The 16,936-nt window shown below is 42.3% G+C and overlaps 3 protein-coding genes and 1 pseudogene across 4 annotated transcripts in view; 2 read left to right on the forward strand and 2 right to left on the reverse strand.

The window, feature by feature from the left end:
- LOC308645983 (obscurin-like) overlaps positions 1-16,936 on the reverse strand; it is a 438,916-nt gene that overhangs the window by 355,017 nt on the left and 66,963 nt on the right. The gene's annotated exons all lie outside the window — the stretch shown is intronic.
- LOC308646517 (obscurin-like) overlaps positions 1-16,936 on the forward strand; it is a gene marked incomplete at its 3' end in the record, with an annotated part of 232,569 nt that overhangs the window by 148,827 nt on the left and 66,806 nt on the right. The window lies entirely within an intron of this gene.
- The window catches only part of LOC308645979 (uncharacterized protein), a 42,278-nt gene that overhangs the window by 22,868 nt on the left and 2,474 nt on the right, over positions 1-16,936 (reverse strand). The gene's annotated exons all lie outside the window — the stretch shown is intronic.
- On the forward strand, positions 7,607-9,864 carry LOC308657582 (tumor necrosis factor receptor superfamily member 21-like; annotated as a pseudogene). The gene has a single exon. The product of its transcript is annotated as a tumor necrosis factor receptor superfamily member 21-like (transcript).

Below are 16,936 nucleotides of genomic sequence, written 5' to 3' on the forward strand. Positions count from 1 at the left end.
CCAAAGACAACAGGCTTCCACTGACAGAAAATAATCTGAAGCTCATGCAAAAGGACTCTAGGAACTTGTTATATGTGCTGGTCTCTTGTCAATTTTAGTGGATCCTTTCATAACAATAAACCGTAACCGTGAGCATTTGCTAAGTCCACCGATGGTAGTTTGGCAGAGTGTTATATACAGAATCCATACCCAGCATATTGACTATTCCAGTAAGAACCAAGTGCTGACCCTTCCATGCTGGAAGTGGTCCAATGTAAACATAAATTGTGTAAAGTATAGGAGGTGGGTGGGGCTTGGCTTAAGGAAATGGGTCCTTGGGGATGTACCCTTGGGGACTTTAACTTGCCCTGTCCTCTCTCACTGTCTCCCAGATGCCATGGGGTAAGCAGATTTGCTCTACCACACTTTGTACCATAATGTACCACATCACCTCATGCTCAGAAATGAGGGAACCAGCTGAGCATGGAGTGAAACCTCTAACCCTAACCCTAACCCTTTATTTTTTCTTAGTCTTTTTGTTGGCTTTCTCAGGTATTCTGTCACAGTGACAAATAGATGACTAACACATGTTGCTTCCAAGTCCCTGATCATGCAACCAAACCACTAGCTGCAGCTAGTGATATATAGCAGCACACTAGCCTTATTTCCTTTCAAGCAAAATGTACCACCAGGCACAGTGCCCAAAGCTCTGCCCTCTGCAAAACTTCCCTCTATCACTGTCCACAGGGATGTAAGAGAAAGGGTCTGTATTGCTAAAGCTTCTAACTTCAGGTGGTGCCTGCATAATGTGCAGACCCAAATGCACACACCAGGCATCTATAGATCATTTCTCCCAACAGCTGCAGAAAACACATTTTTTCTCAGCAGTGCATTGGAACATTCTCAAGGACCAATTACATCAAAGTCCACAAAACAAGTCTCAGCACATTTTTTTAACCACAATGTAATAAGACTATAAAGAAATAATAAGAAAAACTTGGAATGCTATGCAAATACATGGAAATTATACAACTTACTTCAGAACAAACATTAGCTCAAGAAGAAATTTAAGTTTCTAGAAACAAATGAAAATGGAGATACAACATACAAAAATCTATGGGGGGGGCTGGGGATGTGGCTCAAGCAGTAGCGCACTCGCCTGGCATGCGTGTGACCCGGGTTCGATCCTCAGCACCACATACCAACAAGGATGTTGTGTCTGCCGAGAACTAAAAAATAAATATTAAAAATTCTCTCTCTCTCTCTCTCTCTCTCTCTCTCTCTCTCTCCCTCCCTCCTCTCTCACTCTCTCTTTAAAAAAAAAAAAAAAAAACCCTCAGATTATTTAAAAAAAAAAAAAATCTATGGGGTACAAGAAAAGCAGTACTGAGGTAAGTTTATAGCAATCAATGCCCACAGCAAAAAGTGGAAAGACCTCAACTAAACAACTTATCATTGCATCTCAAGGAATTAGAAAGAAAAAAAAAAGAATATAGAAAACAAATGAAACAAAGACTTGTTCTTTGAGAAGATAAACAACATTGTCAATCCCATAGACTAAGGAAAAAAGAAAGATGACACAAATAAGATCAGAGGTAAAAAGGGACCATTACAACTGACAATGCAGAAACACAAAAGATCACCAGAGATTATTAAAAATAACTATACACTAAAAAATATGATGGCCTAGAAGAAACAGACAAAATCCTAGACACGTACATCTTACCAAGACTAAATCAGGAAAAACACAAAACCTAAACAGACCAATAACGAGTAATGAGACTGAATCAGTGAAGTCTCTCATCAAAGAAGAGCTTGGGATCAGATGGCTTCAGCACTGAATTTCAAGAACTAATATCACTTTCCTTACATTTTTCTCAAAATAAAACCAGGAGGAATTCTTCTAAGCATATTCTATAAGACCAGCATACCTGGAGAGAACACCAAAACTAGATGAGGACACAACCATTGTCAGACTCGTTGACAATTTGTAATTTTTGGTACAGCAGAGATGCTTAAGAAAGACACATGTACACATATGTATTTAGTAGAAAATGAGTACTGTCTTTACTTTTTTTTTTTTATACAGCATTGTTAATTAAAACAAGGGGAAAGAAAAAACATCCTTTTTTCAGCTTAATCCTTATAAGCATGGATAAACATTTTTAGGAAAACTTTGTTTATGATCATAGTGTTCCATATTTTTTATCAGTTAATTTGTGATTAGTTATTTCTAGGCAAACACACACATATATATATATTTTACACTTGGCAGAACATTTTTTTTCCTATCTTAAGACAGCAACAAGGACACAGTTCAAAGAGTTCACACTTTCTCACAGAACTCCTTGTTTTGCTAAGCACAGCAAAACTTAACTGTGTGCGTGAGCTCACAAACCATAAAAACTACAAACCAATATCCTTAATAAACAAAATCCTTCACAAAATACTAGCAACCATAATCCAAAAGCCCATTAAAAGATGACGCACCAGCTGAGGATATAGCTCAGTTGGTAAAGTGCCTGCCTCGAATGTACAAGGCCCTGGGTTCAAACCCCAGCACCACAAAATAAACAAGCAAAAGATGACTCACCATTATCAAGTGAGATTACACTCAGGAATTCAGTATGGTCCAATATATGCAAATCAATGAGTGTGATATATAACATCAACAGAATGAAAGACAAACCATATGATCATCAACAGATGTAGACAAGGCATTTAATATAAAGCAAGATTCTTTCCATGATAAAAGCTGAAAAAATTAGCTGAATGTGGAGACACATTACCTCAAATCCTATTTGCTCAGAAGCCTGGGCAGAAGATTGCCAAGTTCAAGGTCAGTCTGAGAATTTAGGGAGACCCTGTCTCAAAATAAAATTTTTAAAAAGGGCTGGATTGTAGCTCAGTGATAGAAAGCTTTTCCAGAATGTCTGAGATCCTGGGTTTAATCCCTAAAACCAGAAAAACAATAATGATATAAAAACAAAAGGAAGGTATTATTAAGAACTGCTCCCTGTGTATCTTTCTCTCGATTCTCACTGAAACTGTACCCACTAAGTGCGTACTCCTAGGCCTCACCACACCTGCTTGCTATTAGCACAGCCCAGGAGAGTCCAACCTCGTCACTAAGCAAACACACCTATTCATGTCTTCGTAACAGTGACATTTCCAGTGTAAAAAAGGCTACTACTATATCTGTTTAGACTAATATCTCCTATTTAGGCCTAATTTAGTGCACTACAGGCACTAAGATAAAAATTTAACAAGAAACAAAAACAGTTGGATTTGACAACTGATGACTCCAAGACCAGAGAGGGGCGGGAGGAACCAGGGCAAAGTTCCCTTTGATGTTTCAGGTGTAGCTGATGGAAATACCATATAAGGGAAGAATGGAGGATGTGGTTTCACTTAAGATTCATAGAGCCTGAGAGGCCCTCAAGTAAGTGAACCATTGCTTTAAAGGCTGGGGAAGAGGTCCACGCAACAGAGAAATACGTAGGAGTCTCAAACCAGTGTGCAAAATACGAGTCCAGGGATCCATTTTTAGAATACAGTATTTAGCCTTAAATGTAAACTGGTATAAGAAAGGCAACTTGTAGCCTATCCATCTAAATACCTGGAGCTTCCCAATCTGTATCCAATCATAGCCATTTTAACTTAGCCCTTCTCTTTACCTTCCCCAATTTTAAAATTAACCACAATTGCATAGATCATGACCCTGAGCTCCTCCTGCCAGAGCAAGGGGCAGTACTGCATTAGGGATAAAAACAGGTGGACTGCCCACCAAGTTGTGCTTGCTTATTGGACTTTGTTCAGTAGCACACACTTCTGCAGAAGTAAAGTTTGCCTTGCCCAGCTACTTCTGAGTATGTGTCTGATTCCTTGAGGTACCCTGGTACTTCTAATACCACAGGGCTCAATAAGACAAGAATAGCAGAGTAGGTGAATGAGGAACAGGACAAAACACCTCGATAATCTTTGTTAATGAGAAAAAAATAGAATTCAGGGAAAAGAAGAAAAAAGCACCAGTAAGGTCATGACAGAAGACTTGAATAAGGCAGATATAAGAACAGCTTTGCAGTTGACTACCATTTAAGTTCCTGGTGAACTTTTGAAAAACTGAACTAAGACTAAGGAAGAGTAGGTTAGAGTGCAAATGAGCACTAGACACATTTATCAGAAAAGACAACTTTGGACACTCTGCATTATGATTTACATACACAGACAATGTAGCAACATACTGGCAGTTATTTAAAGCCCTGTACCAGACTCTGTCCTCCACACATTCCAGGTCTTCCAAAGCTATGTGGGACCACATGGTTTTAGCAACTCCAGAAAACTGTTTTAATTGATTTGTTTTAGCACTAGATTGTCTAACACTAGATTCTCTAATACAGCAGAATGCTGTGACTGGCAGTGAAGCACTGTCCACAACATCTATGCAAGCCTCTGTTTTAGATTACATATGCCAGGAGAATTTAGCGTGTTCTCCTCTTAGTGTCAATTCCAGCCATATAAAATAGGTCTTTTGGCCATGGTATCAGAAAGATCAGAACCCAAGTTGCATGAAGTTCAGATGGCTCCAAGATTTTATAATCTGGCTCTATCAACATATCAACTTTTATCTTCTTTGTGATGTTAAATTTATTTGATTCTTTTTTAGAGAGAGAGAGAGAGAGAGAGAGAGAGAGAGAGAATTTTTAATATTTATTTCTTAGTTCTCGGCGGACACAACATCCTTGTTGGTATGTGGTGCTGAGGATCGAACCCGGGCCGCACGCATGCCAGGCGAGCGCGCTACCGCCTAAGCCACATCCCCAGCCCAAATTTATTTGATTCTAATCCCATTTGAATTAAGGAGTAAAAGCTCCTAAAATACACTAAAACAAGCTGAGGAATATAACTTACCACAGTGGTATTCATTTTCTTTGTTCCTGGAGACAGACAGGAGACTATGGAATTACAGTTGGAAGACAAGGTGAATGGAAGGAATCATGAGAGTTGGTGTGCCTTGTTCCTAGGTTCTGTTGTACAAAGATCTCTACACAGTAGCTGGTGGAAAAGAAAAAAAAAAAAAAGCTAAAAACCAATAACAAGAAAGCCTCCTTTTATGAATGTAGTCCCTTATATGTGAGAATTATTGAAAATATCTTGTTAAAGGAACACTAGCAATTCTATTATTGGTAGAGATTAAACATACAATTTATCCTTAGGTTAATGAAAATACTCATTTGCCATTGATTTAGTAATAATGTTAACATGAAGAAATAATGTAAAATTTTAAGGATGATTGTTTAATGAAACTAAAGAAAGAAACACTATGTAATCACTAAAATTTAAGTTACACAACAAAACTTAGGCAGTGTTAACTGTTTTCCCAACAATACAGATGGATAATGTAGCACTCTGTATTAGTGTTTCTGCTAGAACATCTCTTGATTTTACATTTTTAAATTTCATAGAAAGCATGCATCTTACAACCTATTGTCTTTTCCGCAAGACAGCATGGGAATACTGTGCATCTGCTATAGTACACTTTTGAGTACCACTCCCTAGGGTGTGTCTCCGTGCATCTTCATCTCCATTTTAACCCTAATCCTTCCACAATGACTCTGGGCTTCACCATTTCAGTTGCTCTGGCCAATGGGACAATAATAAATGTGATAAAAATTCTTTTTGAAAAAGAATTTGCCTTCTTAGAATCCTGCCTGACATTTTGTGAAGGAGCTAAACTGTTGGATACATATGGCCAGCACAAACCAGCAGACAAGAGTAAAGCCATCTTCAAGGAACCAGTCGTTTAAGGGACAAGATGACTAATGCTTCATTAGGGATCCCAGTCAACACCAGCAAAAGCATTGCCCAGATGCATCCAGCACAAAATGCTGATGCACAGAATAATGAACAAATGACACGCTTCCTTTTTTTTTAAGCCCAGAAAAATTTTGGTGATACATTATGTAACGAACAGATACCTGTGATCTTATAGTATTCAATGTTTTTAACATACTGGTAGAGCAGTGAGAAATAATTTAATGATATGCCAAAAATAATCAAAAGAACTTCACAATCACACATGAGTGATTTCATAAGCACAATAAATATTAACCAGAGAGACCTCAGCAAGACTTAGGCACTGAGGCCATAGGAATCAAACAGAGAAACTGGCAATCATGTCTACATTTTTATATTGTGATCTTATCACTTATGTGTTGCTAGTGTACTGTTTTAAGAAACTAGAAGTAAAAGCAATTGTGCTTAATTTCCCATTTTAAATAATGAAAAAATAGGCCCCTATTGGCTGTAGCACTCATGAATTTCAAGAACAGATTATAGACATTAAGTTAAAAAAAATCTGTATTATCTCCTTGGGTTCATACAATTCACAGAAAACCACTGGGATTAAAAGGATAAGCATGTTCAAGGCAAAAATCTTCTAAAATAAAATTTGTTTTAAATTGACTGCTGAAACTGATCTCAAAAACAACAGCTTTTACTTCATTGTGGCAAAATAGGTAACACAAGTCAAAAAGCCAAGATGCCCGACACCTACAAAACATGAGACCTGGTACTGTTCACTTACTACCACAAATCCAACTTTCTCTACCTTTCTCATCAGCCAGCAAGATGCTGGCAAACTTCCTGAATTACTAGGAAGAACCACCAGGATATAGGGAACACCATTAAGTCTAGAGAACAATGTGGTGAAGATGAGGTTTAGGAACTTAATTCTGTACATAAAGAGGACAGAGTAAAGTTATAGAAGTGTTATGGAGCAATGTAGATAGGATTTGCCAAACAGGACAGGCTGTCCCTCCACCCCAGGCATACCCTCACTGTCCCAAGAATAAGCAATATTTGCTAGGCCCTTCCCTAATGGTCACAGCCCACCTTAAATTGCTCTTCTGAAAGTTATCCAGAACTTCCAAATAGCATCCTGTCTCTGATAGCCTCTGGATGAGGTAGTATTGCTCAAATCTTATTCACACTAGGTGGTAGTATCAATAATTATTTGGTCCACATCAAAGCAGGACCTTCTCTTTTCTTAATCTCCTTTGCCTGGGCTGCCAGAGAGAGGATTCAAGTTGCAAGGATATTCTTTAGGGTGGAATTTCTATTCATGAAGCCTCCTACCTCATACTACATAAGGACTACCTTGTTCCAAAGAAAAACAGGGCTACCATCCAGTACCCCAATATGCCTTGTAGAACTCCCTGTCTCTGGAAATGAGGTCTTCTATGAACTCCCTAAACTCACACCAGGAGTGCTAGGCAGGCTATGAAATGCGGGATTAGATTCAAAATCTTCTTGCCAGAGACATTAATAAATCACATGGGGCGGGTCTGGGCAGCGGAGGAGGGTGTTTGGTAGTGGCTGGAGGCTTCGCTATGGGAAGTTGTCCCTTTGCTCTCTCTGGGCCAGCCCTCCTCCCTGGTTCTCCACAGCCGCTGTCTGAGGAGAGCGCCGGGAAGCGCAGGCTGCAGCCGCGGCTGTTTCTCCCAGCCCGGGCGGCCGCGCCGCTCGGCAGGTGCTGAGCGCCTCCAGAGCTCCCTTGCCACCTCCCTCCCCTGTCCCGCTGCCCGGCTGCTGCAGTGCACATGGGGTGTTGGAGGTAGATGAGGCGGCGGTGGATGCAGCGCTGGACAGTAGCAGCCGCCGATTCTAGCTGCCGTGGGGCCACGAGCCCCGGGCGTCCCTGCGAGCCCCCGGCTCAGCCATGGGGACCTCCGCGAGCAGCAGCACCGCCCTCGCCTCTTGCAGCCGCATCGCCGGCGATCATCGTGGGCTCCCTTCTCCTGCTTGGATTCCTTAGCACCACCTCGGCTCAGCCAGAACCAAAGGCCCCAAGTCTCACTGGCACATACCGCCATGTTGACCGTGCAATTGGCCAGGTGCTAACCTGTGACAAGTGTCCAGCAGGAACCTATGTCTCCGAGCATTGTACCAACACAAGCCTGCGAGTTTGCAGCAGTTGCCCTCCAGGGACCTTTACCAGGCATGAAAATGGCATAGAGAAATGCCATGACTGTAATCAGCCATGCCCATGGCCAATGGTTGAGAACCTTGTGCTGCCTTGACTGACCGAGAATGCACTTGCCCACCTGGCACGTTCCAGTCTAATGGTACCTGCGCACCCCATACAGTGTGTCCTGTGGACTGGGGTGTGCGGAAGAAAGGGACAGAGAACGAGGACGTGGAGGTGTAAGCAGTGCCCTCGGGGTACCTTCTCTGATGTGCCTTCTAGTGTGATGAAATGCAAAACATACACAGACTGTCTGAGTCAGAACCTGGTGGTGATCAAGCCGGGGACCAAGGAGACAGACAACGTCTGTGGCACACACCTGGCCTCCAGCACGGCCCCGCCTTCCCCTGGCACAGCCATCTTTTCAAGCCCTGAGCACATGGAATCCCATGAAGTCCCTTCTTCCACTTATGTTCCCAAAGGCATGACCTCAACAGAATCCAACTCTTCTGCCTCTGTTAGACCAAAGGTACTGAGTAGCATCCAAGAAGGGACAGTCCCTGACAACACAAGCTCAGCCAGTGGGGAGGAAGGCGTGAACAAGACCCTCCCAAGCCTCCAGATAGTCAGCCACCAGCAAGGCCCCCACCACCGACACATCCTCAAGCTGCTGCCATCTATGGAGGCCACCGGGGGGGGGGGGGGGGGGGGGGCGAAAAGTCCAGCACACCCATCAAGGGCCCCAAGAGGGGCCATCCCAGACAGAACCTGCACAAGCATTTTGACATCAATGAGCACTTGCCCTGGATGATTGTGCTTTTCCTGCTGCTGGTGCTTGTGGTGATAGTAGTATGCAGTATCCAGAAAAGCTCCAGGACTCTGAAAAAGGGGCCCAGGCAGGATCCCAGCGCCATTGTGGAAAAGGTGGCGCTGAAGAAATCCATGACTCCAACTCAGAACCGAGAGAAGTGGATCTACTACTGCAATGGCCATGGTGTTGACATCCTGAAGCATGTCGCAGCCCAAGTGGGGAGCCAGTGGAAGGATATCTATCAGTTTCTGTGCAATGCCAGAGAGAGGGAGGTGGCCGCTTTCTCCAACGGATACACAGCGGACCACGAGCGGGCCTACGCGGCTCTGCAGCACTGGACCATCCGGGGCCCTGAGGCCAGCCTCGCCCAGCTAATTAGTGCCCTGTGCCAGCACCGGTGCAACCATGTCGTGGAAAAGATTCGCGGGCTGATGGAGGACACCACTCAGCTGGAGACTGACAAACTGGCCCTCCCAACAAGCCCCAGCCCACTTAGCCCAAGCCCCATCCCCAGTCCTAACGTGAAACTTGAGAATTCCACTCTCCTGACTGTGGAGCCCTCCCCGCTGGACAAGCACAAGGGCTTCTTCGTGGATGAGTCCGAGCCCCTTCTCCGATGTGACTCCACATCCAGCGGATCCTCGGCATTGAGCAGGACCGGCTCCTTTATTACCAAAGAAAAGAAGGACACAGTGTTGCGGCAGGTACTCCTGGACCCCTGTGATTTGCAGCCTATCTTCGATGACATGCTGCACATTCTGAACCCTGAGGAGCTGCGGGTAACTGAAGAGATTCCCCAAGCTGAGGACAAACTAGACCGGCTATTTGAGATTATTGGAGTCAAGAGCCAAGAAGCCAGTCAGACCCTGCTGGACTCTGTTTATAGCCATCTTCCTGATCTGTTGTAGAAGTAGGGAGACTGCATTCTGAGGATCGTGCTGGAGATTAGTGACAGGGTGGTTTTGTTTTGTTCCTGACTTTTGTTTTTTTGAGGGTGTGTGTGTGTGTTTAACAGAATATATGGCCAGTGTTTGAGTTCTTTCTTTTTCTTTACCCTTCTGGGAAGTTCGATTATAAGTCTTTTCAAGGTATAACTGTTGCAAAATATCCACCACTAAAGGTTTTTAAGTTCTGTATTATCTCCGTTTTTGCCGCCTTATGTATTTTCAAAATTGTTCTGTGCACTTTAAATTCACTTAACTTACCATAAATCTCAGTGTGACTTTTCCTGCACACTGGATTATGGGACTCTTAACTTCTTAAAAGTGTAAATGGCATCTCATGAATTCTATAAGCAGTCTTTATGTCTTTCAACACCTACTTTTCTTTTTCCACACCTACTTTAAAAAAATTATTACTACCATTTTTATTATTGTTTGTCCTTTACACATGTTCTTAAGAATTAAGGAAATTTAAGACCCTGTTGAGTTACTGTAATGCAATTAGTCTTTGGATTATCTTTTTAATATGTCTGTGTGTAGTTCATATTCATGGCTGAAACTTGACCACACTATTGCCGATTGTATGGTTTTCACCTGGACATTGTGCAGAATGCTTGATTACTTGTGCCCCTCTTAATGTTAATATGCTCTGGGCTAGAGAAATGAAATCCTCAAGCCATCCGGACTTGCCGTTTCAGTGGCTTGACACCTGGGCCACCAAAGAATTTGAACTTCATCTTTTAGGGATTGAGCTGTTCTGGCACACATTGCTGCACTTCGGAAAATCAAAATTGAGTGCCAGTGGCACCTTTTCCATAGAGAATTTGCCTAGCTTTGCTTTAAAAGATGTCTGTTTTTATACACACATAGCCAATAGATCCAGTCTGCCCTCAAGGCCTTGATCTTGCTGGATTTCCTTCATCATTCAAACACTTTAATTAAAAATGGCTGCAGCTGTAAGAACTCTTGTCTGATATATTTGCAACTATGCTCCCATTTATAAACCTACTGTCTAATGCTCAGTTGCCAGATTCTAATGCAAAGGTGGTGTGAACTCCCTTTGTGTGTTGGGGGTTTGTGGGTAGTGGTGAGGGACCGATATCAGAAAAATGCCTTCAAGTGTACTAATTTATTAATAAATATTAGGTGTTTGTTAAAAAAAAATCACATGATGGGCTGGGATATAGTTCAGTGATAGAGTGTTTGCCTGGCATATACGAGGCCCTGGGTTTGATCCCTAGTACAAAAACAATAAAACTCCCACAAATACTAACTTTGCTTAGGACACTTCACAACTGCTTCTCTGGGAATTCAGTGGCATTCACTAGTAATAAAAATACACTCATCTTACATATGGGTGAACTGAGTGTCAGTCAGGTTATGAGAAGACCCTGCAGTGGTAGAGCTAGAATGTGAACTCACACTGCACACCTTTCAGGCTCAAAACCCCATCATCATCCTCATCTTGGACTCAACCACACTATTCCAGAGCTTCTGAGCCAGACTTCGTATGTCTGGAAGCATGCTCCCAGAACTATTTTCTGGCAAAACACTAATTTGAAACATGTGCAGCTGCAACTTCATCATCCCCAGACCTGAAGATCCCACACCAATGTCACCCTTCCTGACAGCTATCTGAAACCCTAGGGTTCCTCGAAGCCCCTGGCTTGTCTTCCAACTTACACCTATCTTCAGGGACACAGAATTCAATTTGGTCTGCAGAGAATCCTAGGGAGAGCCAAACAGTAAAAAATTTCTGTGCAGAAGATGGTAGACTGAACGGAGTTGCACATACACAGAAGGAACCTGGAAGAGTCCTCCTCCCTCCTGGACCTCTCCCAGAGATATCACTGTATTTCCTACAAAACTCTGAGCTCTTCCATTAGGAACAGGAAGTTTTGTTATCTTCCCAATAGAGTGTCCTGTTAGTAGGAAACCAGGTCCTAATAAACCAAGAAGGGTCAATTATTCATGTAACAGCCAGGTGGAATTATTATTCCTTATTAAATCTGGTTTAACACCCTGGGATGTTGCAATAGTAATAAGGAAATCTGGATGTTGAGACACTTAATGACATTAAAAAACAGCTTTGTTTTAGTACTCATATTAGTATCACTACCACAGAACCCATGTTTACTTTTTACAGATGCATGCCAAAACATGAAAAAATGTTAGATTTGCTAACAAACAAAAAAATGGCAAATCTCTACCAAACCCACTAATTTGAATTTTCCTTGGACTATAATACAGTTAGAGAAACTGCTCTTGTGAAAATAATGGAATAAATGGCAGGGTAATATGGCTGTGTTCCACAGTCCACATGCATGTTTAAACTTCCAGTGTCTACATTATTTACCCTAACTATTCCTTCTGTGGCTTCTGCTACAAACTAGACAAGGACATGGGGTTTCTCAGAGTTCCACTGACAATGAAGTTTCTCCTCAAGCAGGGAAATGCCCAGCTTGAGCAGTCGGAGGTGATGTGTGCATTGAGTGGTATTTAGTGAAAGGGGAATGAGGTTTGTGGGAGGGGTGTGAGAGGCTTGACTCTTGCATAAGAGCCTGGCTGGCTCTTTTCCTATATATGCATTGCATTGTTCACATGCTTCTGTCTCCCTTGATTAAAATGACCCCAACTCTTCCATATATCTAGGGAACCCAGCCTGGATCCTCTCAAAGGCTTCTGTCCTCATACTTTGAAATTCTCATCTCCCTTCCTCAGAGCTGTGGATCCTGGATCTCTCTCTTAAGCATCCACGGGTATGGTACCAGGGATCTGTTAAACAGGTAAATGGCATTTGGTGAGGGGAGTTGGCAGCACCTCTGGGATATGGGATGTTGTTCCTTCACTTAGTGGGCCTGGTTCTTCTATTGACAGAACTGGAGATGGCAATACACTTATGTATGCAGACCTCACCCTGAGCCAGTTTGTAATAACAGAAAGGATAACAATACAACCCCTCTCAAATCCCTCTACAAGAAGTCCTCAGAGGCAAGACATGGTAGCTCAGGGAGGATACCAGGTGTTCTCAGCACAAGCCACAGGTTCTATTATTCAAGGTTCAAGTTCTCACATCTTTTAAAAAAATTATTCCTAAGTATTTTCTTTTTGATATCATTATAACTGGAATTATTTCCCAAACTAAGTTTTTGGGTTGTTCTTTATTTGTGTACAGAAACAACTGATATCATACATTGATTATGTGTCTTGTTACTTTGTTAAACTTGTTACCTGCACATATGTGATCCTAGTACTCTTCTTCCAGTCTATATATCTTAGAATTATTTTCCTCTTGTCCTGGCTACTACTCCAGTACAATTAAGAACAGATATGTGAGAGCATGTGTTTATCTTTTGTAATCTTAGAAAACAAATATAAAGGGGGCTGGGGTTGTGGCTCAGTGGCAAAATGCTTGCCTAGCAGGTGTGAGGCACTGAGTTTGATTCTCAGCACCACATAAAAATAAAGTTACGTCCATCTACAACTTAAAAAACAAAAACAAAAAAAAAACTTGCTGGATCTTTGGCTTGAATTCTAATTAATTTCTTTTTTTTTTAAAGAGAGACAGAGAATTTTTAATATTTATTTTTTAATTTTCAGCGGACACAACATCTTTGTTTTTGTATGTGGTGCTGAGGATCGAACCCGGGCCGCATGCATGCCAGGTGAGCGTGCTACCGCTTGAGCCAAATCCCCAGCCCCTAATTCTAATTAATTTCAATTAAAAAAAAAATATAAAGATTTCACCATAAAGTGTAATACTGATTATGGAATTTTATGAGGTCATTTTCAGCTTGAGTAGTTACCTTTTCTTCCTACATTGTTGAATCATCATGATAGGTTTTGAATTTTGTCATCCTGTTGTCTCCCTCTACTGAGGTGATATGTTAAAAATTGTACTGATAGACTATTATATTAAATGATTTTTGGATACTAATCCATCGTATATTCCAGGGATGAACAAACTAGGTGACAGTATATATTTATCATCATATGTTGATGGGTTCTGTTCACTTATGTTTTTTAAGTATTTTCATCTCTCTCTATATTTTTTCTCCTTCTCTTCCGATTCCCCCTCCCTTTCATTCTACGGATTGTACCTAGAGGAGCTCTACCACAGAGCTACATTCTCAGCTCTCCTTACACACACTTCTACCTAGGTCTCTTTGGAGGAAAAATGAAACTAAGACACCAAGAGGACTAAGCAAATCACAACATCCCTTACTTTAACCAATTCCAAGATACTGGTGGGAACCTCAGCCCGACACTAGCCCCTATAAGCCAGAAAAAGGGAGGACAGGGGGCTGGGGATGTGGCTCAAGCGGTAGCGCGCTCGCCTGGCATGCGTGCGGCCCGGGTTCGATCCTCAGCACCACATACAAACAAAGATGTTGTGTCTGCCAATAACTAAAAAATAAATATTAAAATTCTCTCTCGGGCTGGGAATGTGGCTCAAGCGGTAGCGCGCTCGTCTGGCATGCGTGCGGCCCGGGTTCGATCCTCAGCACCACATACCAACAAAGATGTTGTGTCCGCCGAGAAATAAATATTAAAAATTCTCTCTCTCTCTCTCTCCTCTCTCACTCTCTCTTAAATAAATAAATAAATAAATAATTCTCTAAAAAAAATTCTCTCTCTCTCTCTCTCTCTCTCCCTCTATCACTCTCTCTTAAAAAAAAAAAAAAAAAAAAAAAAAGGAGGACAGGACTCCAAGGCTGACACATTCACCTGACACATGAGATGACAGAACAACCAGGCAGCAAACTGTGCAACTATCAAGAGAAGACAGGAGCTATAAAGATCACCCCATCCCCAAAACGAATTCCAAGAGTAAATATGAAATTTCTGATAGTAATAGCCTTCCCCATATGTAAACCAAAATTGTTTAACTGCAGATAATAATGCATGCCTATTAGCTTTAGAAGAAAAGATCTGTTTAGGCAACAGAAGTACTTTAAAACAAAGAGAATATCTCCACATGCAGCCACAAAGTACACCAGGTACCTTACATTCCAAGGTTGCTGCTAAGGAGGAAAGAATCACAGTACGTGACTTCTACAATCAGACTGAATTGGTCACCTTGTCAAGCTGTTGCTGACAGAATAGTTTTCCAGATTTGCACAGTTTTGACCGCTACCACTTGATATTGGCTACATTGGCATGATGCAAATGGTCACACAGATTTAAGATGCAAGGAAGCTGGGTTTCCTTCTGCTGTTGAGAGAAACCATCACAAACACAACGGTTAAAGTAACAGAAACTTACACTCTCGTTGGGGTGGCTGATGTCTGGATGAGTGATGCTGCACTAAACCAGTGTTAACATGAGCACACTCTTTCCAGAGGCTGTAGAAGAGACTGGTCTAGCTTATGGTGACCTGTGCTTGCTTTCTCTAAGTTTTGAGAGAGCCCTCAAGTGTGAAGACAGGCGAGCTTTTCCAACCCCACATACATGGCAGAGCCTCCAGGGAACCTGTCCTCATCCAGTGCTTGCCAGAACTAGGAAAAGGCAGCTCCATGCACAGGAGAATGATGGAAGGGAGGGGACCTTGGGACTGCAGAATAGAGTAGGTGGTGGAAGACCCAAAAGAGTGAGACATGGGGAGAAGACAGCCACGTACACTGCCTCTGATATCCTGCACAGGAAAATTTAAGAGATCCCAAACAAGATGAGCTCATTGGACACAGGCAAACCCAGACAAGAGAGCAGAGGACGGAACCATGTTGGGACTGAGGGCCATACTTGTGTTTCTTACCAGACCCTGGAGCCTTTCCCAGCTCCACTAAGCCTGAGATCATCCCAGTTGTTACCCCTGTTATCCTTTGCATACCCATGTTCTTCCCCATACAACCCATGTGGAACACCATATCTACTTCAAACCTCAGGGTATATACATGTCAGTTAACTCTGTGCGTATATTATTCCCTCCTAAACCTTCTCTCAAAAACTCTGTACTGTGAGTTTTTGTGGTCATCTCTGTGAAACAAACACTTTCGTCATGTCACATCAGCATGTCTCCATGCTCTCTTCCATGTGCTCTGCAAAGCTAAGGCAATTGTAAGACCTACCCAATTTGATCCATTAAAAAATAATGCCCTCTTAGTGGCTTCAGAGGACTGACTCCTCAGGTAGAGCAACTTGGGGTATATGGTGCTTCCCTGAGTGACAGAGGAACCTATGCTAGTAGTGGTGTTGATAGGGAACAGACAAACATGAGCAGTGGGAACAGGAAGTTAAGGGCTTAATTCTATAAACTGGGTCCACTGTGCTGATGCCCACATGCTTTCTTTCCTATGAAGCAATTTACTATAGCCCTGCCTGGCTCAAGTTGAGAGTATTATTACCTTCCTCAGCAAACTACCTTTTATATGCAGGCCCCTAAATGCTGAAAATAACAAAAGTTAGCTTGAAGGGGGAGGCTTTTGTGACCTACACACAGATCAGATCCCAGAACTCAGGAAGCTAAGAATAATTGCCCTTAACCATAAAATCTGTAAGAACAGGTTCTGATTAGAACTGGTCAGCATAGGACAAAGTGACCCAGAATTGTCATGGCAGTGTGGACTTGAAACTCTGCTGTCATCTTGCTTAGTCCAAAGTCAAGAGGTAAACCTGGGTGGGTAGGATTCTCTGGAAACTTCCCGGAACCCCCAATAAAACTGGAGGGAAGGAGAGGCACTCTGTCCCTTTCCTTTCTGAGAGGACCCAACTTTCTCCCTTGAGTGTGTGTCCTTTACTTTTTCCCACCCTTATTAAACTTATACCTGTTACTCTGAGTGACATGTCTGAAATCTTTCTTGACTTGACCACAAGAATCAGGTTTTGAAAGGGGGTGCCTGGTGCTTCCTAAGTATTGCAGAAGGCCCCAGCCTATAACACTGAATCATGATCCAGCTTGGATACTGGTACTTTCCTGCTTCCCTTGGAATGATTCATTGGACATGGCTAGTCCTCTGGTCCTGCCAAACTCTCAGGGAGCTTGGAGATGTGGAGACTGGGTGAAATGATAACATTTTCAATACTTAGCATGAACGTCGTACCCATACCGGGAAACCTCTGCATTCTCAAAGCAATCCAATAGTCCCTTCTCCCAGCCTGTAAACAGGTGATAAAATAATCCTCTGTGAAAGATAAAGCCAGATGTCATTAAATTGGCAAAGAATGGTTTTAATCTGTAATATACTGTTGCACTAGGAAAAAGAGTCATGTAAATTCGACTTCAATTTGTACAGAGGTGAT

Source organism: Spermophilus citellus, assembly GCF_964194105.1.
Source record: "Spermophilus citellus genome assembly, chromosome: 1".
NCBI classification, from domain to species: Eukaryota; Metazoa; Chordata; class Mammalia; order Rodentia; family Sciuridae; genus Spermophilus; species Spermophilus citellus.